Source organism: Achroia grisella, unplaced genomic scaffold, assembly GCF_030625045.1.
Source record: "Achroia grisella isolate CSIRO2021 unplaced genomic scaffold, CSIRO_AGI_Agris_v1 utg1920, whole genome shotgun sequence".
In the NCBI taxonomy this organism is placed as follows: Eukaryota; Metazoa; Arthropoda; class Insecta; order Lepidoptera; family Pyralidae; genus Achroia; species Achroia grisella.
In genome coordinates this window covers 1,797,895-1,804,698 of record NW_026712695.1, presented here as the reverse complement: position 1 = coordinate 1,804,698, position 6,804 = coordinate 1,797,895, and positions in this window count along the sequence as shown.

Genomic DNA, 6,804 nt, shown 5'->3' with positions numbered 1-6,804 from the left:
TAACTCAAAAAAAGTTGAATATAATTTAAAACTAGAAAATTCTAAATAGATCATGGTATATGAATGTGTACCAATACTATTGTTACAGATTGACAATTTATTACAATATTTTAAAATACATAGAAGAAATGAAATCAACATTTTTGAGATCAGTTATTTTTAATTCAACATTCATAAATTTAAGAACTTCGACTTACATGCCTTTTAAACCATGACGGTATAAAAAGATAATTCTACCCTGGTTTTTCGAAATACTAAAGATCTCTTAAACCGCCAGTGATCCATCTCAAACAAGTTGCACCCTCAAAATGCACTTCATATCGTAACTACTCGTGTGCCTTATAGAGAATCAGTCACACGGCTTTTGTCTTTGGTCGCTACACAATTTTCCTCTATCGTAGCAGATTAAAAGATTTTTTTTATAACACCATTTTGCAGTCCCTAATCTTATTTAATTTTGTTTACATATTCGACATACTGTGGTGACTCGTGATCGTATCGAGCCATTGAATGTTCATTGAACACCATATTATAAGCTCCGATCCGTATTACTTGATTACAGCAATATTTTTTTACCTACACTCGCTTATTATTCATACATAATTTGTCAATAATATTAATCTTATAATTAGCGTATATAGAAAAAAAAACAACATATCGTCATGACTGTTATCTCAGATGGGGTAGTCAGAGCATTGTCAACTGTCGATGTTGTGATGAACGCAACACTTGACATGCTCACATTTCACTACGTATATTTGACTCCCACTAGCAGGCGGCGATCCACGAATTATTTTTTAAACCCCTATTTCCCTCACCGGGGTGTCAGTCAGAAATATAAATTGACATACAAAGTTTATATATCCACATTAATAATAGTACGGCATTAACAAACCTTTTATTTATTTAATATATAGTTAATATTTTATCAAAACTCAACGGCAAAGTGTATCATAGCAAGTGTCATAAGATTTACATCTTAGAATTTATCTTAGGTCAAATAAATTACAGTAATGTTGGAACTTCTCTCATTTTACCCTCGTGAACAATTTAACGATTTTATTATGTTCCGTTAGTATCTGCGGAATAAATTAGAACTATGTACCATTATAGATAGGATTTTTATTGTTATTATAATTATAATTGCGCAATAGTTACAAATAATGTGAAAGTATCTACTCACAATATTAATAGCAATTGATTTCATCTAATGATAATACTTAAATAATTTCCACTCTTTACATTTCAACAGCAATATAAAGCAGCGCCATTTAACTTTAATGATGACCGTATAGACCTTTTTTTACCAATATATTTCACGAAACCCCAAGTTTTTATGAGAAGTGAAATACAGGAGGGTTAAACGGAGTTTTCATTGCCTTTTACCCCATAATATTCATATTGCTCAGTCGAGCAATTCCAAGTTGATAATCCTGGGTTTGGTTTAATGAGCTAAATGTTATCCCAACAGGATTAACCGAAGTACTCACATGGTACCACACAATAACATCTCAATTCTTTACTCTTTCGTATACCTCGTGTAAAGTTACCTTATGTTATGTTGAAAACAATAAACACCGCTATATGCTCTTCTGTCTATGTGTTACTCTTGTTGACAGTACATGCCTCATTTTCATTCATAGACTTCAGTTTATCTGTAATTTTCATCAGATACGACTCGTAAAATAAAAGGGCAACCTACATACAGTCACAAATTTATACATTAGTCTTTAAAATTCTAAAATGATCCATTATCGTTTTTAATGTATGTACTATTGTTACTTATAGTAAATTTATAGTAAAAAACATTGTACTTTAGGTCCAAGAAGTTCTTAATTTTTAGCGGTAAGCACCTCTACGAAACTATACGTTGAACATACAGATTTGAGTATAACACTGCTTTAAAATTGACACTACTAATACAATTTCACAAGGCGGAAATAGCTATATCAAAATGGCACACTATAATACAAGACTACCAGATCACTCAAGCAGTCTCCTATGTACATAGAAAATGACATCTGGCAGCAAAGCCCCTTTTTTTAAGCTTTACTGATCATTCTAATTGTTAGCGACGATCTCAACCCCAAACCTGTTTCTAATGTCCAGTGCCTTTTTCTGTAAGCCCGGGACTTCACTTTGTCCAGTTAGTCTGCAAGCATCCGCTACATTGTAAATACATATAGCATCAGGTGGGCTGTCATCTTCTATGCCAATTCAGTTAGATAATAAAAACGTGTGTAAATCGATATCATACATATAAAAGAGTCTTGTTCATTTATGTTAATACCTAACCGCAAACTATTCGGTATTGTAAACTCGTACAGTAAAGTCAAACGTTTTACGAGTCACCACAGCAAATTCATCATCTTGCTTCAACTCCTAAATTAAGTGGATTCAAAACTTCATAAATGATCAATTACATCTAAACTGTCATACATCTAATTTAGGTGCAGTCTTCCCTACCACCGTATAATAATCAATGTGAATTTATTCATTGGTCCCGTCAACCCTAGGGAAGAAGTAAGTTGTTCAAGTTAGCAAACTTAACGCAACTAAGTGAATGATGTTACCCGCGGGTCTTACTAACATCAAAACCACATTTGGTCACATTCTAGTTCACTTGCTGTCCGATACACTTTTACTTATTTCTTTTAAATCAAGTGTCTTTGATGGTTGTTTCTAAATAAGACTCTTTAAATTCTTAAACACCGAATATTATACTCCTACTTGTATGTTAACCCATTTCTATATTCATGACTATTGTAATTGACTTCTCAAAACTAACATTTGTGACAAAAACTGAGAAAATGTTTGTTTCTATAAATCCACACTTGAGTTATATTTGGTTGTTCTTATTATGTTAGCAGAAAAAATATGTTTAACTCTTGCACAACTATATAAGGACTAATAAAAAGTAGTGTTTGTGTAACTCATACCTATACGTTCCGTTTTAGTTTTAATCTTTGGTTGTATCATGCAAATGCAAAAGCAATATTGATGCATCAGATACAACATACATGTCTAAATATTCATAAATAAACGAAACACAGAATTTTCATATATGTGGGTCGCTGCTTTCCTTAGAAATGGAGCGATATATCAGATTGCATATCGTGGAATTAATGTAAGGACTGTTAGGACATTAAACAAGACACAAGGAGAATTTCTATATAAAGTTTATATACTTGTAAGTACTACAGTAGTTTTTACTGACGTCCGGCTTTTTCTCTTTTTAAATTGTTATTTAAAGTTGTTGTGTTTTATATGTGCTTTATTGCGACAACTCTTGTATATCTATTTCAAACTACCGTTTTAAAACATTATGTTCAGCTAAAAGAGTACAGGTATTTATATTTTATATGTATATATTATAGATTTATATTATTTCTAAGGTATAAAAAATATTTACTATATCAACAATCTACCTACATACATACACAAACACACACATTCCCACTATATATTCAAATTACATATAATATTCCTATTTGTTGTAAAAATAAATGTAATTGTAATAACAATTTCGACAATTTTATTTTGTTTGACTAAATTTATATTATTAAAACACAATATTATTTTACACAATATTCTCTACACCAATGTTAATAATTTGAACTCGATTCCAAAATTCTGTCTTTCGAATATTTTATTTTTTCTTGTAGTTTGTTTCTTTACTTTTAACTAAAATGTAACTGTTATTGAACAAAGGAATGCAGCCAGCAAACCACTCCCTGGGCACTTTGCCACACGAACACGAATTTTCAGAATTACACCCCGTACAGCCTAGGTAATCCTAGCCTAAAGTACTGTAGATTTTCTTTATCTTCTCTAATTATTAAGTACATAAAAAGAATGTCTACAATTATTTATTAAAATTATATAAAAGTTTCGAGTTGTATAAATAGATATTCCCGTAAGATCCGATCAGATCAGAGATTTGCTAATAAGATCTTACGCGACCTTTATTTCCAACCATAAAACATGTTTTTTTAATGGATGATAATGGATGTGATACTGTTTGCGCTAACGGTGTACGTGTGCAGGGTACTAAAGGAGGTTAATAGGATAAGTGTCATGAAGTCAGATCAGTTTGCCTATGGGGAAGAATTAATCAGAAACCAACCATTAAATATTTATACCAAGGTCAACTTGATACGGCATATTGCTAGCAATCAGGATCAGATCAGAATCTCCATTACTAACACCTTCTTCCCCTAGATCTGCATAAAATGAAATTAAACATTTGCGTTTAAGGTACCTTAATATTATTCTGGACTGTCTAGCAGAAAAACGTATGATTATTCTTAAAAGGGATAAAGCCGGAAGTCCTCATACAATTAAACAATTTTCACCAAGAAACAAAGTGGAAATGTAAAAATATTTGTTTAATTTTTCATACGTAATTAATCACGTGACCCTAACAGTTTTTATGAAGGTTTCAAAAATTAATATCCCTTTCCAATTTTATTCTTTGGGAAAGTTGATTACTCTCATGAATACTATCACTTTGGACTTTCGGTTTGGTTGTAACTTTTAACTTAAACAGTTATTTCTACATACGCTGTCGATGCCCGCGACTTTGTCTGCATGACGTTGTTAAATTGGCCGTAAATCTTGTCTCCATAAGCTTCAACTAACACGAAATGCCAATATTACCTAACGAGATACTGGTATTGAATTAATATTAATACCTACTAACTAATTACACAATATACTTATAGAGTTATATATATTAATAGAGATCGACAGGCTTTGAGGCATTTGATATTTGTATGGTTTATATTATAATAACTCCGTAAACCTAAAATTTAATACCAGACTGCCTGCCTATCCAATGTCTCAGACACAAATATATATTTTAACTAGATTTGTAGACGACACCTATTGTATGCATAGAATTCTAGTTCTTTTACACTAAGGCGCATTCGTCTTTAATATAATTAGAGAAATAAAAATAAATAGAGAAACAGATAATAATAATAATGAAACCGAATTCTCATTATTCTGTTAATAGAAATGGTTTAGCTACTCTCATTGATTATACATTGATATTATACTACTAATTTACTGGAATATTATTTACTAAATATGTCAAATGAAATACTGTGTACATACAATCTTAATTCTATGCTCTAATATCTACACTTCTCTAAAAATATGCATCTTCATCCAAATTATTTAGATGACCATCATCTGAAGAATTTGGTTTTGGAATTTAGACTCAATTTTCATCATTCAATCGGCGATAATTTTTATGCATACTTTACTGAACTGAAACTAAAAAACTAAATTAATTTTAGCGATTTTGTAGCAATTAAACTTCAATAGAATTGATAATCTGTTTCTATATATGTATCTCCTCTGCCAATAATTTCCAACAGTACATTATGTACATAACATATTAAATGTATATAGGGACGCCTTCTACGGTGATATATAGATAGTATTATCACGTAATTAGTAATTAACGTACGTATTACCTTACCTTTCCACTATGTCGATTGTTCTCTGTTCGCGATGTCTAAGTAATTGTGATTGTCTTGATCTCTCCTTTGAAATGTGAAACTTCGACGGCTAATTACAACCATCGTCTCTACCTGATTACCTGAATATTAAACTAATATTTAAGCACTCGTAGTACTTCACTACAACACCTATTTACTTATTCCTATGGTAATTCTTATCTAATTTGAAAACCGCAGGTTTTGGAAGTAATTAAAATAATTAATCTCCGAGTATTTACCATCTCTTAATTCTTTTTACTCAGAATACAAAAAAATTAACTTAAATTTTTTACAGTGATTGCCGAGTAGATTAGAGAATGTAATTTTCTTCACCGAATAATATATACCTAATCCTTGAATCGAGTAAAGTAATTAGTTAAGTTTTAATAGTATTAAATATATATATATATTACATACCTAAACAGCTTTTGGGTCGAACTTATCGTATCAGTGCGATGAGTTTACTCAATATAAAGGTTCCTTTGCCGCACTAGATACTTTACGATGATAACATCGCCAAAATAGTACTTAGTTTTGTAATATTATTATTTGATTTATGATAGTTTTGACGCTTTAGTGGTCTAGCAGTTTAGCACACCGCCTTAATTCCGATGGTCGTTTGTTCGATTCCTCGCATAGGACAAACATTTGTAATCTTTAGTATAATCGTTATATGTAGTTTTAAAATAGCATGAAATATCAAAAAAAGGCTTAAAAGTATTTATTAAAAACAAGTCTTAACAAACATAAAATGATAAATGCTTTTTAATTGTTTTATTTTTAATACAAATATTGTAAATACGGAACATCGCATTTTAGTTTTATTTAATAACATAGTTCGTAACTACGAGTAAAAGCTAACTACGTGCCTACACACAAACTACAACAGGAGTTTTGTAGGACAAAAAAGTAAGTTGCATAAATTGGTGAAATAAAGTTTTTTAACTACCTATAGAGAAATAACATCAAGACTAAGTTAAGTTTAACTAAATGTTACAAATACTAGTTGTTGTAGTTGTCTATTTATTTAGTTTAGAAGAACTTGCTTGAACTATAAATAGATATACTTGTTTTTAGTAATAAAACTGTAATAAAAACTTTACTGAACTAGGTAAATACTGGATTGTTAAATAAAAAAATACTGCTTTTTTTTACAAAAGCTCTAGAACCAAAACACTAATCTCGAGATTCCTGTTACTCGTTATCAATACAATTAAACAACTTTTCCCAAGGGAGATCTAATATCGAAACACTACATATATATATATGTGTTTATCGAAACATTATATAAATTTTT